Here is an 18,076-nt window from a genome sequence, read left to right as displayed (position 1 = left end):
ATAGAAACTGTGGCCCTGAGGAAAAATAACATCAGCAGAATGGAAGTAGCAGGATGAGAATGCTTAGGTGGATGTGTGGTGTGGCCAGAAAGGATCGTCTGAGAAATGACTATGTGAGGGGAACAGTGAAAGTTACGAACTTAGGAGTGAAGATACAGAAGGCAAGGTTGAGATGGTTTGGTCATGTGATGAGGAGGGAGGGCGAATATGTGGGAAGAAAGGTTATGCAGATGGATGTGCAAGGAAGGCGGAAGCGTGGGAGACCAAAGAAGAGATGGAGGGAACTGGTAGAAGAGGACTCGAGGATGAAGAACTTGGATGTGGTGACAGCCCAAGACAGGAGGATGTGGAAGAGACTCATTATAAACAGTGACCCCACTTATGTGGGAGAAGCTGCAGAAGAAGAATAAGAAGTAATTTGATTCAATTTAGTTGTAATTGTCATTTAGTTTCAATAAACATGTTTTGTTGCATATGCCTGAGTCATGCCTGAATTCGAGATATCAAATTACCACTTATAAAATTAGAACAATAGCAGGAGAAATTTTATATATTTACATATATATGAATATGTTTTATCATTGGTCACGACTGCAATAGTACCGATATCTATTTAAGTGTGTGTTAGAGTGTATGCCAATGAATCTAGGAATATTTCCCTGAACTTGAATAAATTCCTGTTATAGGATACTGGCTGACGCAGTATAAATACAAATTTGCCAGTATTTATAAAGGAAATATCCTTAGGTGGAATCTAGTTAGGCTATATACACAAGAAAAGCTAACAGAGGTTAAAGAAGTATATAAAATAAGAAATTAGACAGAAACAACAACGTAACAATTCCATATACATTTAATAAACTTTCTTGCCAAAATACAGCATTGTTTATCTATTGTGTTTCCATATTTTATTTGCTATCTTCACTAAACGCTCTGCCTAAATAGGACCTATGTACTGCTCTGTATAATGTTTTTTTACCCATATAACTAGCATTCTAAAGAGTGATTTCTCTTGGTACCTTGTCATATGTTTTTTCCAGACTATAAAACTTAAGTACAGATCTTGTGATATTCCGATGAGTTCTCAACTATTTATTTTAAAATGAAAATCTGACCTTGACGACCTCTAATTGTCCTGAATCCCATTGCTCTTCCATAATTTTTCTTGGCCTTTTCTCAAAACTGTGTTTGCATAAATCTTCCCTGATAAGTAGATGGTTAGTAGAGAAAGTCATCTCTAATTATCATGGTTTTATTTACCTTTTTTATAGATGGTAACTATGAGAGATCTATTCCTATCATCCAGAATTCTTACTTTCTCACCATGCCTTATGAATTATGCAGTGTGGGCACTGTAAAACATTAATACCTTCATTCATTTTAGAAATTATGGACTTTACAACCGTGTTATAATTGATTGGAAAAGCACCAGTTGTTTACATCACACCAAAACATGGTATGAATGCAAATTTAAGGAAGCCTGTGAGATTCTTATTAACCACCTCAATCTGAACAATAATGATAGTCTAAACATCCCAAGCATATGGAAGGCACATGGTTCTACCCACGGAACCTTTCTCTCTCTCTCTAAGAGTTAACTATAAACAGGACTGTAGATAATCCAGAATCCTAAATCTAAAATAACAATTGTAATGTTAAAAATAGGACGTCATTGTTACTGAAAGAAGACTATCTATAAGAAAGAATGTTTTTTCTCATGTTATCTTAAATAGAATTTAGCTTTGATGTAGTTTCTAAATAATTAATTTGGAAATAATGTAATTTTATCTGTTTTTTTTTTTCCACTAGAGGTCATGCCAGTAGAATAACCGTGATCAAATCATTGTTTCTTTAGCTTACTGTGTGTAATGTACCTCCATATTTGATCATTTTGTCAAATGTCATGTACTCCAGTTTTCTTTCACACTTCAGGCTTTTGATAGCTTTTTTCTATCTCAAGTATCTGTCTTCTATCTATTTCTGATTACATTCCAATTGTGTTTGCTACCACTATGTTTTGCTTAACAGTCTTTCAAAGTAATTACTCAAGACATCTAGAATGTCTTTTGTCATAAATTTTCATGTCATCTTTGTCATCTCTGATTCCTTTATCAGTACTCTTTCCTCTATTTCTATGCTTTTCAATTTCAATAGCCTGTAGACAATTTTTCCACCTATCTGACATCTGTCTTCTACCAAAGTCTTCTCATGACTTTCATTTAGCTACTTTTACTCATAACTTAGTCTCTCAGACCCCTTCCACCAGAACACCTACCAACTGAATTGCTAGGAATGTTGAGTATGTTTCTTCCTTTTTCGGGACCACCTCTTTAACTTTTTGCAACAGCATTGAGTTCCAATTTCTCCGTCCTTGCAACCAGCTTCACCACATGAACCCTCTCACCAGTCTCCATAGCTAAATCAGACATTTTCTCTAAGTTTTCCCATTGATACATAGTTTTGGTTCTTGTTTTTGAACTTTCATTTTTCTCGAATAATATTTGTATATAATAAATTTAGTTTAATACTTTATCCAAGTGTGAGCAAACAAAGTTTGCACCTGAAAGTATCTTCAGGACTGGGTAAGGTAGTACAACACCGGGCAACTAGTTGCGAAGGTGGACCAAGCTAACATCACTCCTATCTCGGTATCTCCCACAATGAAAAACACATTTCCTTCCGGATATGTATAATGTTATGCATTAAGGGAAGGGCCACTACCCAGACTAGTTTCACCTTTATTGAGGTCTCTTCAGTGGGAGCCAGGCTCAAACGTGGAGATACCAGGCAGAAGCAATAGCAAGGTCATTTCTAGCTATAGGAGTTGCCAAAAGGTGTGCCACCTTTTTATTAAATTACCCTGGATTTAGAGAAAGATGTTGAGAGTTTATTTTTCACTTGGTTAGACTATAATAAATTTAGTTTGAAGATACTTTCAGGTGCAAACTTTGTTTGCTCACACTTGGATAAAGGATTAAACTAAATCGATTATAGTCTAACCAAGTGAAAAATAAACTTTCAACATCTTTGTCTAAATCCAGAGTAATTTAATAAAAAGGTGGCACACCTTTTGGCAACTCCTATAGATAGAGATGACCTTGCTATTGCTTCTGCCTGGTATCTCCACATCTGGTCTGGCTCTTCACTTAATGCATCACATTATAACATTATACATATCTGCAAGAAGATGTGTTTTGCATTGTGGGAGATACTGAGATAATAAATAGACTGAGATAGGAGTGATGTTAGCTTGGTCCACCTTTGCAACTAGTTGCCCGGTGTTATACTACCTTACCCCAGTCCTGAAGATACTTTCAGGTGCAAACTTTGTTTGCTCACACTTGGATAAAGGATTAAACTAAATTTATTATAGTCTAACCAAATGAAAACTTAACTTTCAAAAAAATATTTATGTAGTTGAATCTGCACTTCACTCATATGAGCTGCTCAACTTTATTTTTAAAACTTTTTTATATATTTTCTTTTCATTGTGATATTTATTTTTTCCTACCTAAAACCTAGTGATTATCACTTCCAATTTCAAATCACCTGCATACTCCAGTATCCCAAATGCCCATGAAAGACTCAGTGTGAAGATATCACTATCATTGACAACATAGTCAAGAAGACAGTGAATCTGTGCACATCTTTGTTTAATTATGCCGTTCATGATATTTTGTCCATACCCTGAACTGAAATCCAACAGTCATTTATCATGTTTGATGTTGAGAATGCAACGATGACATCATTTTTTAGGTGAACTTTTTAGTAAGGATTTCCTGATATAATATATGCAGATATTAAATAGAAAATTCTTTCTTTCTTCGTAAATGTCCTATGTCTGTATATAGATAATTTCTCAATTATCTATATACAACGAGATAATTGAGAAAGTCATTCCATGTTGAAGCTTAATTAATGAATGAAGATAAATTTGGCCAGAAAGAGATTAAAGCTGTTTCAAAAAGACATCAGTATTTAAAAATACTTCTTTATTGCATAATTTCAATAAATTGAAGTTAATTATGAAAAATTAAGTGCAGATCCAAGTTTTTCCTAGAATATATAAACAATTAACTAATGAAAATTTGGGAAGTCTTGGAACATTCTTGAGTCATGTGAATATGTATTTTCAGTGTACTGTTACTGAAGCACATAGTTTATATATGAAACAAACCATGCAAGAAAAAGTATATTTTCTGCTATTCTTCATTGGAGGTAGGAATTGTTTTCTCCATTTATTTACTGTGTTTAAATTGGTAAAGGTGGCCATTTGACTTTATTATTATTACTTTTTTTTGTGATGCCTACCCATGAAAGACTCATAACCCATTAATTAGTCCATGGATCTATTAGTACCATGGACTATTTTTTTTTTCTACTTTTATTGAAAAAAAATACTGGGTGGACGAAGGATTTTTTTTTCTCTTTTTATTGATTTCATATTTTTTAAATATTTCTATGTATAATCTGGAAATCTACTCTAAAGACTAAACATTCAAGTTTTTCAGGCCACATCAGCCTTCCAAATAAGCTGGCCAATGATCTCACACATTTGCCATGAAATTCATCTTTCACCTATTATATGACTGAGGATAATTTACTGTTGAGTACAGAGAAGAATAAATGCTGTTTTGAATCTGTTGTAATAAGAGCAATTTTTTATTGTTTGGAGGAGATATTAAAATGTTATACATCCTCTGTCCAAAAAGAAACTGGTGGCACCACCTGTTTTATCTTTTTGTTGTTGAAAGCAGCAACCTTCATTAGTGTTGTGTCAACTGTTTATGACATTTGTTTCATTAGAAGCCGAGTTATAGTGCCAAGAGTGACAGTGTGTTTTTGACGAACTGTTGGCCGTCACAATATTCACACCATACACGATGAATTCTCGCTATCAATCGCCTCAAAACTTCGAGATAAAACTCTCCATTGACCGTTTGGCCAGACAGAACAAATTCTTTGTTCTGTCTGGATAATGCCTTTGTAATCGTAGAAACAAATCAGCATTGTCTTTACTTTTGACTTCTCCAAGCGACTTTTTTTCGGATGCCCCTCTTCTGGTGGTCTCCACTCAGCACTCTAGTGCTTTGTTTCGGGCTCATACTCAAAACACCATATTTCATCACCAGTAACGATCGTTTCAAGGAAGTTTGAGTCCTTATGAGTGATTTTAATGAGGTCCTCGCAGTGTTCAATTCGATAAATTTTTTGGTCTTCGATCAACTTGTGGGAAACAAATCGTGAATTCAATTTATGAAGGCCCAAACTCTCAGTCAAAATGTTGTGCACAGTCGATTTTGGAATCTCCAATTCATCTTCAATCAATCTCATGAATGATTTTGGGTTTTCTTTGATGAAATCACGCACTTTTTGAATGTTAACTTTGCTCAGTCCAGTTTTTGAACGGCATGGCCTTTCGTCATCCTCAAACGTCTCACAACCACTTTGAAATCACTTAAACCACTCATAAACTTCAGTACAGGATAAGCATTCATCACCTTATGCTTTTTGAAGCATTTGATGCGTTTCAGTAAACCTTTTACTAAGTTTAACACAAAAGTCAATCGCAGCTCTGTTTGACTTTTGTGTTAAACTTAGAGAGTACAATTTAGTCAGCTATGTCTCAAATTGCCATTATATCTCCTTGTTTTGTTCAGTACCTAGTAGATATCTACTAATATGGTTCACCACGTGAAGGTGAGGATTCAACATTAGGTCAGAATTCCCAGTCGGTTCTCTGCATTCCTGAGAGGCAATGTGGAGGTTGCTTTCTGGTAATTTGATTTGACCTTTAAGCAATCCTCAAATCCTTCAGATTAGTCAAGAATGTTTATTTTTGTTGAATGTTCGTATATTTCCTAAACCAGCTACAAATATGATTTTGATTATTCTCTTTCATGTTATATCAAAAATGAAGGGCATAAAAAATCATTAAAAATAAGAGAACCTACTATTGGTGTAATAAAAGATACAACAAAGAAATCTACAATTTATGCAGTCATTGACAGGAATGCACCAAAATTTTATAGCAGTGCATTTGACAGAATGGTATCAATAAAAAAATTACAATCTTTCTATTCTCTCATATTCAATTGATATCTGTCCAGTTGCCTGAAAATTTTTTTTATAATGTGGCTCCCACCCACGAAAGGCTTCTATAGTGCATTCACACTGTGGCTGCTCCCCCCCCCCCCCATTCTTATTGATTTTAATAAGCATATATATTTTTTATCAGACCCCTCTACAGACCAAACACAAAATTTTCCAAGCCACTTTAGGCTGTCAGTAAGCAGGGCAGTGGTTTCACACCAAGTGATGAAATTCATCCCCCATTTAAAGACATTCACAAACAACGATGTCCACAGCAGAATTTAAACACACAGCCTGTTGGTTGGCCAACGAGGCTGACAAAAATTAGCTGATATTCAAGTTATTTCTAATAAGGAATAACTTAGTTCTAAAGTAAGTCCTGAAAAAATAATTAACACTCAACATTTACCCTTCCTTTGAACCCTTAACTTATAAATGATCATCATTTCTTCAATGTCAATAAAATCAACATGGAATCTTTCTTGCTTAGATTTCCCATGTTTGGGCATCTGCTGTGTGCATGATCACAAGTGGCTGCTCTTGATAGTTCTGTTGTATTTGATTGAGTTTTCAATTTGTCATGTTATGTCTTCTGACTTCTGCAACTGGGTTACCAACTGTCTGCTGGACAAAACTGGTGTACCACAAGGCTCTATGCTCTCATTCTTTTATATATATATATATATATATGCAAACTTCTCCATTTGTCTGCAAATCCAATCCACAGTTTTGCTGATACTATCATGTTGTGTATAGTATTGTTATAATATCCTGTACCAACTGGGGTGAATTGGCGAATGATCCATCATTCACCAATTCATCCCAGTCGCTTTCACACAAACATTCTGTTTCTGTTGCTTTTGTTTTTTTACAAAGCTCACCATCAAATTCCTGATATGTACCCTTAGGGTACATATCAGGAATTTGATGGTGAGTTTTGTGACAACACTGTAAGAATAGTACAAGGTGTACCATTTGACAAAACTTGTATTATCAATCATCAAAATTTGTAGAATATCTTCTTCTTCAACCTGAAATTCACACATCTCCTATCCATTCTTCAGTGGGGTTGTTCTCATAATCCTGTTAATACCAATGCTAGCAAAACTCTATCTTGTCTTACAAATAAATAAAAATAAAAAGCTTTTAGTATTTATTCTTACAACAAATTCAGATTTCTTCTCTTTGGCTAATTCTTACTTCCAATCTTTCTTGGCATAAACAAATTTCAAATATTCTTCCTGAGCATCCAAAAAATTATGTTATCTCTTTCACTCAAGTAATTACTGGTTACTTTAACCTCTGAACAACAACTACTAACTGTATACAACCTGCAAATCCATCCAACTGTAAAATACTCTTCTCACATTTGGTGGTATCCCACTTCTGCACCTAGTAAAGTATTCTTTAAGAATACTTTACTAGGTGCAGAAGACAGGAGGTTATTTGATGAGGAGTAAGATTAATGATCCATCATTCACCAATTCACCCCAGTCTTTTTCACACAAACATTCGGTTTCTGTTGCTTTTATTTTTTACAAATATTTATTTTGTCATTATTCATCAGAATTGCCATCGGTAATTTCTCCAATCTCTTGTCTACATTTGTTTAAAACATATGCCCGGCTTATAAATACCTCTTTTAGAATTCAAACTCTTAAATCAAATATTTCTTCATTCATTCCTTCAGCTGCCCTTTTTTTAGACAGTTTACCCTTTTAATGAGTGCAAACTACAGGTCTTCAAATCTAATGTTAAGCTTCTTCCCCCCCAACTTCCTACATATCATGGTATATTACACATAACAGCTTACAAGTTAAACAACCACTTTTGTGTGGGATTAAAAACAAAACAAAACTGGGACATTAAAATGAGTTCTCTCATTATAATATAGTTATGTATGTATGGAAGTATGTTGTTATGCAGACAACAAATGAATGAATTTTGTTATTGTTGGGTTCTCTTCTTTTTATCCTGTGCATTGATTTGCACATGAAATGCTAACAGACTTGGTCAAATGAGAGAGAGAGAGAGAGAGAGATAGATAGATAGATAGATACCACTTCTAAAAGGTAAACTAATGGTTACAAACAGTAATGAGAAACAAAACACATTGCTCAACACTCAGTTAAGATACTCTTTAATAATACACATGATCACCTGTATTGATTAGCTCTCAATTGTACTTATCACAGATGAATGCAGATTAGAGCCAATTAAAAGCCATTCCTAAATTTTTTTCTTTCACAATGCTACCTTTTTTCCATCACCATTATGCCATTATTATTACTGTTTTTTTTCCAGCCCTTTATTGTCAAAATGTTCTCTAATACATAACTAGATCTCTATTTTCATTCCAGCCACTCACTACATTCATGCACTGCTCTCCAAACAAAAATTCTAGTCTTCACAACCTTTGCTAATCACACTCTTATGCAACTTAGGAGCAATTCCATCTTGGAGCAACTTCAGTAGCTCAGTTGGTAGTGATGATACCTGCCCTTTTGTTACAATCATAATGCAGAGAAATTTTTCCACTGAAGGCAAGGTATTCAGTATCCCATGGAAGTTAACAGGATTTTCTTTCCAGGAACTTGGGTTTTTGATTTTGCAAAACAGGAGCACCAGCCAGAACATATGTAGTTTACAGACAGTACACTGCATATTGTATATCTCATAGTCTTAGTCACATCTGCTACTATACCTCTCAAACCAATTCGTTCTCCTGTTCTGTATGTCTTGAAAAATTTCATTTACATCTAATTTGTAAAACCCCTGTAAATAACTTATATATATATACTTGTGAACTAAAATTAGTAACCAACATCCCTTTTCTCTATGAGTATAGATAGCAATCTATAGACTAGTTACCATTTTGGTTGCATTCATCTTGATCCTCTTCTACACCTCTTTTCCAACAAACATTTTCCAAAAAAAAGGAGAGCTAATAGCTTTCTTATCCCAGCTTATCAATGTATATTTCTTAACATTCAAAGTGATCCTCTGAGCTTTTTTTTGTTCATTTTTATTTCCTCTGAACTTCACCTCTCTGTCCACAACAACTCCAAATACCTATCCTCATTCAAAATGTATAACCTTACACTGTGCCACATTTAAATGACAATCCTTGTCCAAACTGGAGTCTGTTTAAATCATCCTGCTGGTCTATGCATCACTTTGTCAATTATTATGCTCTTCAGGTTAGCATCATTATAAATAAATTATTCTTTCAGATTTTTCTCAATGTCATTGATGTACAAATTAAATATCTGCAATCCAAGCTTTAGAACCCTGTGGTACATTACTGCTCATTAGTGGTCTCCTTGAATGAAATTCACCATATATTACTTACTGATATTGTACATCAGTCATTCTCTTATCTGTGTGTGTCATAGCTTCATGTTCTTCCCATTTTACTTCCATATGTTAAGTTGTCAATTATTATGCTCTTCAGGTTAGCATCATTGTAAATAAATTATTCTTTCAGATTTTTCTCAATGTCATTGATGTACAAATTAAATATCTGCAATCCAAGCTTTAGAACCCTGTGGTACATTACTGCTCATTAGTGGTCTCCTTGAATGAAATTCACCATGAAAATATTTTAAATTATTTCAAGTGTTGAGTTATATAGATTCTAATTGGAATGCAAAATATTTGTAGCATTTTGTTACAAACAAACAATACAATCTGCAGTACAGTAGCTGTTGTAAGGTGTCGTAAAAATTGCTGCTCGCAACTAATAAGAGTAAGACTCCCAAATTTAAGTAAAGAAAAATAGCCATTATGCTTTAAGATCAAACAGTGTAGTAGCACTTCAACAGTCTCTGAACTGGCACTCAAATTTAAAATGGCAACAGCATTTCAGATGGATCCCAGAAGATTCTGTGGTTAGTGTCCACTCCATGCTGTGCTAGAATAGACTATTCCATCTTTTTATAGGGGTGGCTGCTATAATTAGTGATAGACATGGGCCAGCTATCTCTGATTGGCTACTGGTGGAGATTGAATTATGCACTCAGTCTCCAAAAGCTAGATAGGGTATAAAGGCCTTGCCTACTTCCTATAAGGAATAAAATGCGTTAGCTGATCTTTTTTATAGGTGGTATAAGTTAATATTCCTGTAGTCTTTTCTCAACAGAATATCCTGTTTGTCAGTAGTAACTTTGTAAACACTTTGGAAGAACAGAGGAGACCATTTATCTTTGATGAAAGTCTACAAGGAAAAGATTTTTTTGTGTCACTAAAAAATTTAGACATCTTTCTTCAGAGATTCCAGTAATATATGGAATTGGAACTCTGTGCAGATTCAGGATATTTAGGAATAGTTTTAAGAGTCAGAGACATTGATGCACTGTTAGATCTTTTGTAGAGAGATATTCTAGTGCATAATACATTGGATGCTGATAAGTTCTAGATCATAAGGATTAGTGGAGCAAACAGCATGAGCTGCATTCAGCAAAGTTTTGATCCCCCCCCCCCCCCCCTTTTTTTTTTTTTTTTTTTTTTTTTTTTTTTTTTGTGAGAAAGTTGATGTGATGAATCTTGTTATATGTAGCAGCCAGTGAAGGTTGGTTTATGATAAACAGAAGTAATCAATATACCAGAAGGGGTGAGGTGGGGGGAGTGTCCAATAAAGCTAATTTGCTGTCTTTTTCTATGGTAAATTGATAGGGCTGTTGAATTTGAATGAATGCGGGTAGAGCATATTCAGAGTGAAGCCATATGGCAAGAAAAGATCATCCACATATCATACTCAAAATGATGGCTCAGGTTGTATGGAGGAGGATATTGTGTCTTTCAGATGGTTAAGTTAGTAATTGGCTAAAACAGGAGAAAGAGCCCTCCATTACAGCATTTTTGATCTGCTTGTAAAGTTTGCTTTTATAGACAAAATATAGCCTGAGTGAGTAATGAAATCAAACAGTTTGACTTTATCTGGAGGAAATGTCTCTGACAAGAACTGTAAAATTTTAGCAAGTTACATTCTATCTTATATTCAGATCGAAATATTTGGTTTAAGAAGGGTTATTAAATCTGTCATGCTTCATGTTTTAATGTTTGTTTTACTGTCATTCCATTAAACCTCTTAAACAGGTTATTTTACTATTTCCAGTTAAAAAGAAACTGCATTAGCAAACAGAAAAGTAATATGCATGATATAAATTTTTCCACTCCACTCCACCAGACTATCAAAAAACTTTTTACTACCTATCTATATATACTGGCCTTGTTGGCTGAGTGGTTAGCATACCCACTCTCCAACCAATAAGCTGTGGGTTGCCCAGTGTGAGACCACTGATGCACTTATTGGAGGCCTGAAGTGGCTTGATAAAGTTCTAGAGCAGGGTTTCCAGACTTATGTAAAAAATAAATTAAAAATATCCTTAGTCCACCCACAGTACAAAATATACTATAGGTTGGAAATAACATTTCATGGGTGGGAGCAACATAAAAAAAAATACACAAAGATAGATTAACACATTAAATAAAATTATCTTCTAGTAATATATACAATTGGCTCTCACTATAGCAAACACCATTATAACAAACTTGTCCACTAATGAACTACAGAAAAGTCCTGGTCTAAGCCCTTTAGGCACAATACTGTACTAAAGCAAATTCACTGTAGCAAGCTATTTACTATGAGAAACTATTCTTGTGGTCCCTACAGGGTTGCTATGGTGAGTGTCAACTGTATATGTTTTATTTGAAAAGATAGTTTCACTAGCATTTTATAGTAAATTATGTATTATATTACATAAAATTTATCTGTCATCTTATTTAGGTGTATTTTGTAACAAAATATAGACACCTATTTGGATCTGTACAAATACAACAGAATTACTCTTTGGTTTCTGCAGCTTTTTTCCTTCCTTTAACATGTTAGCCTTAATTGGTTATTGCAGCCAGTTAACTTGAATTCAATGAAACTTAATTGTGTGCTATAGCAATTAAACCTATCTACAGTAATCTCTGGCCATTTTTATGCTTTTGCTAGCTAGAGGGAGGGACTTCCATCTCCGTTTATGAAACTGGCTAACACTTTTAACTGATGAAAAGCCCTGTATGCAGTTTTGCATTCCACACAGGATTCAGTCCCAGAGTCTTTACAACTAAATGATATCATTTAGTTGTAAAGACTAAATGATAACTGATTGAGATTTATAATATATTACGTATATATTTTGAATCATTTTGAAAATATAATAAATTTATTGATTACAAATAATTCAAATATATCAATATGTTTAATAATTCAGAAATATATAGGATTATATCCTCTGAAGTTAGTGAACTCGAAACAGCATCTTAATCCCAAGGTATATAGTTATTATAATCAGTGTAAAAATCTACACTGATATCACATTATTATATTAATTATACCCAGATATCTCAACTTTCATAACATTGATGCTTGATTATAAAGAAGCTAGAGCTAGTTCATAAAATGTGCAGTGTGATTTCCATTATTCAACATGATATAGTTTATTCACCTGAAGTGGTTCCCATTTTTCATGAACACTCAAATCAATGCAACTCTTCTTTGATGTTTTGAAATGTTTGAAGTTTCCAGTATGTCTGATGCTGCCAGTAAGAGCAACCCTAGTGACTGCTGCATTAGTAAGCAGTCACAGTCATGTGTTTACACTCTGTATGTAAAACATGGAAGTTGAAATAACTTCAATGTTTTACATACAGAGTTTAAGGCATGTCTACAGAGTTTAAGATGGTTGATATATTTCATCTACTATAGCTAGTTGTGGGGTGAGATTCATTTTCAAACTCCAACTCAAATAATATCAGCAGATTTAAACATAGGTACCATCAGTGGAAAAGAAGTGGAACTGGTGGAAAATTAGAGAAGTATTGATGTTGACACTTTGTGTTGATATTGAAGTAAAGAAGACAAAAAAATGACATTCTTGTAAATAAAAAATATAAGATTATATTTAGCTATAGTACTCAAAAACCACAAACGAGGATAATATTGAATGGCAGGATATCAAGTATAGTAGTGATGTAGACAAATCTCAGAATTGAAAATTGGACAATGAAATGCATTTGCACTTGTGGTTCCACAGAAAGTTTTGTATAGGAAGAGTAGACAAATTTTTAAAATCACTAGAGAAAACAACTGACATAAAAGAAAAGCAAAGTTAGTCTTTGTTGGAGATCTAAACTATACTAGGAAATAAATATCAGACAGACAGAAATAATGTTTCAGGAAAATTTAGAGAATGAGCAAAGTTAATAATAATGGAAACTCTCATTGACTGTGTTATTAATGATAGTGATATCTTTATGCTGATGGTTTAGGAGATTTAAAATAGCAAGTGATCACATTTAGTTTTGAGCAGAATGAAAAAAAAAATATCATACTGAAAAGAGACATATGTAAGAAAGTTTTAAAAAGATTCAAAGGCAAGCAGCTTTCAGAGGAGAACTATATAGACTTAAATACAAATAGTATTCAAGAAAAAATGAATGAGTTTTAAAACAAGAACTGCATCTTGGGGACTCACTGGCAAAACCTAAAGAAAGCATTGTCAGCTAGAGAGACATGTGGTGAAGTTGATGTCAAGGATCAACAAATCAGAACTCCATTTTTCAAATCTAGAAGTTAGAGGCAGGCTTGAAAAAGAAGAAAGTGTGTCGAAAGTGCGCAGCTTGCAAGTCAGCATGTGTGCTGAAAGAATACATTGAAAAATATAAACCAAAACTGTGTGTAAATGCAGATAAACATACAAGAAGACTCTGGTAAGAATATACATGATAAATGGCGGATAGGTTGCAAATTGTTGAAAAAGCTTGCAAATGGAGGAAGAACACTGCAAAATGAATCAGATATGATAGAGGTGATATAAAAACTGAGATAAGAATATTCTAGATGTCTGGAGTAAATACTTCAAAAGATTGCTAAAAAAAAGTGGCATCAATTATTTAAGAGGAATGCAATTAGTACTTAGAGTACTTTTCAATACTTGAGGTTAAAAAGCCACCAAAAACCAAATGTAAAAAGGCAGCTGGAATAGTTGATATTTGATCAGAAATGCTTAAATATAGAAGAATAAAATTTTTACAGTGATTGTACTGCATAATTATTTACAAGGTCCAATCAGAAATTTGAAATTTCAGATTATTGAACTACAGCTGTTAATAGTACCAGCTCTAAAAAGGAAAATGAAACTGACTGTGAAATCTGTAATTTTTGCTGCTGTCAGTTTTATTTTCCTTTTTATAGCTAGGTACTATAACAGCTCCAGTTCAATAATCTGAAATTTCAAATTTCTGATTGGGCCTGCTGAAGATTACAGGCAAGATTTATGTATGCATACTTGATGCTAAGAAACATGGAAAAAACTTAGAACAAGCTGGGTTCAGACCAAAGAGAGGTTGTCAGGATTAGATTGTCACTTTTAGACAAATAGTTGAGAAATCATATAACATATAAAAAAGGATTTGTATTTAAGTTTCTTAGATTTGTAAAAAGAATACAACCACATGCCAAGTGAAAGGATTCTCAAAATACTACAGTTATAAATGGGACATTATATTGAGTAGTACATGGTCTATGAGAATCTTAACATGAAGCATTGCATCTAAAGTGGAAGAATTTCTTGGAGAGGATCAGTTTGGTTTCAGGAAGGGTAGAGGAACAACAGATGCGATTGAACTGTTAAGAATAGTAAGTGAAGGAAGTCTAGAAGTGAATAAAGAAGTTAATATCTGTTATATAGATTTTGAAAAAGCTTTTGACTTTGTAAAATGGGATAAGATGGTGGAAGTAATGCAAAAGATTGGTATAGATTGGAAAGACAGAAGGCTAATTATTTCACTATATATGAGACAAATTGCCATGGTGAGAGACATATATGGTACAACAGAACCAGGTATCATTGGACGAGGAGTAAGACAAGGCTGTTCTCTGTCACCAATTTTGTTTAACATGCAATGTTAAAAGAAGCACTGGAGAATTCGGAAGAAGGAATAAAGATTGGAGGTAGACAGATATTTGCAATAAGATCAGCAGATGACTAGGCATTACTATCAAATCCTGAAACAGGACTACAACATCTGTTGAGCAGATTACTGAAATCCTGTATCAATTATGGAATGAAAATTAACATCAGAAAAACAAAGGTAATGAAAATAACAAGGAAAGAGGCAAATATGGATATCAGAATAAATGGGAGAAAATTGAATCAAGTAAAGACATTTAAATATCTAGGAAGTGTGATTAGCACTGATGGATGATGTAAAAGTGACATAAAAGCAAGAATAGTGATGGGAAGAGATGCCTTTAATAGAAAATGGAATTTATTCAGAAGTAAAATGGATAGAAACCTAAAGAAAAGACTAATAAAATGTTATGTGTGGAGTGTTGCCTTCTATGCAGCTGAAACTTGGACATTGAAGAAAGAAGAAATTAAGATTTTGGAAAGCTTTGAGATGTAAATTTGGAGAAGAATGGAAAAAATTAAATGGACAGATAAAATAACTAATGAAGAGCTCTTAAAAAGAGTAGAAGAAGAAAGAAGTCTGTTAAGGAGGATAAAAAGAAGCAAGGGAAACTGGATTGGACATATTATGAGAGGGAATGGAATCATCAGAGATGCCATTGAAGGAAAAAAGATGGAAAAAGACCCAGAGGAAGAGTAAGGAAAACAATGCTAGATGACATGCTGAATGGAGACAGGTACACAACCTTGAAAGAGAAGGCTCAGAACAGAAGAGAGTGGAAGGAAAGTTTCTGCTGCAAAAAGAAGAACCTGCTCAATTGCAGAATACTCAAGAGGAAGAAGACATGGTCATTTGAGTTGTAACTCCACAGTTAGAATTTAAGTGGGTACTGAAGAGTCTGATTTAAAAGCAGATGTAAGATGAGCACACACACACACACACACACACACACACACACACACACACACACACACACACACACACACACACACACACATCATCACATGTATTCACCATCTAAAGGGATCATATGATGAAGAAAAGGATTACACCTAATATCAAAATTAGAGCTCAGTTTATGTAGATGATTTTATTCTCTGATATACGTCCAGTATCAATTTGTAGGATTTCTGAACTAAATTGAATGACTGCTATAACAAAGTTGATGTGAAAATCGGCAATAAAAAAATAGGCAATAGTCTTGAAAGCACCAACTGGATCATGAATATGATACCTATAGAACAGATATAACATTTCAGCTGTTTAGGCACAATTTTTAGTAAATATATCTAGTTAAATATGGAAATATAAAATATAATAAGCAAAGTTGGTATGGTTTGGAGTTAACTTGACAGAATAAAAAAAATTAGCCAAACCATCAAAATAGAAGTATACACATGTTCAAATCAGTTTTAACTTATGGATCAGAGTTAGGTTAGAAATAAAGTAGATCGGAGACCACAGTAAAAATGAAGTTATTTGGAAGGAATTTGACATTATCAGCAGTGGTTGCCTAAATAGAATGCAAAAAGAAAAGTTGACAAAACAGGTTTGGCAGCAAAAATCTCCAGAATTGGTTGGCTGTTGGTTGTGGGTTCGATTCTACTGCATTTATGGATGCTGGTAACAGCCCTCTCTGAACAAACTTGTATGTTGCCTTGAGTTTATAAGACTTGTTAAAACACGGGAGACCAAAATCAAGGTGGATTTATGCAGTTAGAAGGCTGAAATATGGGATCTGACAATATTGGTGTACTCACTGATAATAGACTGATTTGGAGGAAAATTGTCAATAGGAAGCTAGTAATAATGTAATCCTTCATCTAGTACTATCATAACATCCCAAAATGATATGTGCTAGGAATTTGATTGATTGATGATATTCATTTCATTAGTTTTATGTTAATCTTGCTTTTCACAAATCTCATGTTACTTTTACTTAGAGATCAAGGTTAAGTTAGAAATAAAATACATCTTCAATCTACTTTATTTCTAACCTAACTCTGATCCATAAGTTAAAACTGATTTGAACACTGTCATCTATACTTCTTTGGTTTTTGGCTAATTTTTCTTATTCCATATAAATTTCCAAAGCAATTTCCAGTTTCTGATAGCTGGAAGTTGCTTATTCTGTTCTGTAATTAATGATGGTTTCCATAATTTTCTAAATTAATTGTTCTTACCTCTGTTTAATGTGTATTTTAAAATTCTATGTTTTAATAAAAAAAAAACCTGCTAATTCAGTCATTTGAGAATTGGTTCTAACATTGATGGATTTTAATTTAAGTTTTTAATGGAATATTAACAATAGTGGTCTGGTTTTTTTTTTTGGTTGTAAATACAGGTAACCCTTGTATAACGCGGATGTTAGGTTCCACAGATATGCTGTTATATAAATTGCGTTATGCGAGACTTACATAGAAAAAGTAGGGTTAGGTTCTGAAATCGTTTTTTCTTTCTTTCTTTTTTTTTTTTTTTTAAATCATATAAACAATAATGACATATCCAACAAAAACTATTTTTATTTAATTCAGGTAATTCATGTAAATTAAGAAAATCTATAAACTATGAAACAAAATACATGGTATAAACTTATAAAAATACAAATTGTATGTAAACTTCATTGCCCATAATGCATAAATGTTTTAGGCAAAATAAAGTGCATATTTTAATCATCATCACTGTCTTCAAAATGAAGATTTCGTAGATGTTTTTTATTTACGAGTGGCCGGATGTCGTCATCACTTGAAATCTCTTGGACATCATTTGTATAATTCTCATTGCATATTTAAGCTGATTTAGTTATTAAGAAGTCAGTAATAAGACCTTGCTTACCACTATGCTTCAATTTTTTAAGTTCATAATATGGAGCTAAACAAATAACCAATTGTCTTGTGAATTTTCCAAAGTGCACCATTGAGGGATCATTATCCGTAAAATAACTTCCTAACTTTCTTGCCAAGTCCAATCCTTTTGCTAATTTCTTTAAACTGAATTCTTTAACGGATTCATCACAATC

The 18,076-nt window shown here is 33.5% G+C and overlaps 1 protein-coding gene across 2 annotated transcripts in view; it reads left to right on the top strand.

Annotated features, from left to right (window-relative positions):
- The window catches only part of Hcf (Host cell factor), a 502,792-nt gene that overhangs the window by 183,561 nt on the left and 301,155 nt on the right, over positions 1–18,076 (top strand). The window lies entirely within an intron of this gene.

Source organism: Typopeltis vanoorti, chromosome 3, assembly GCF_054136105.1.
Source record: "Typopeltis vanoorti isolate ZY-2024b chromosome 3, IOZ_Tvanoo_1.0, whole genome shotgun sequence".
In the NCBI taxonomy this organism is placed as follows: domain Eukaryota; kingdom Metazoa; phylum Arthropoda; class Arachnida; order Uropygi; family Thelyphonidae; genus Typopeltis; species Typopeltis vanoorti.
This window is presented reverse-complemented; position numbering and strand designations above follow the sequence as displayed.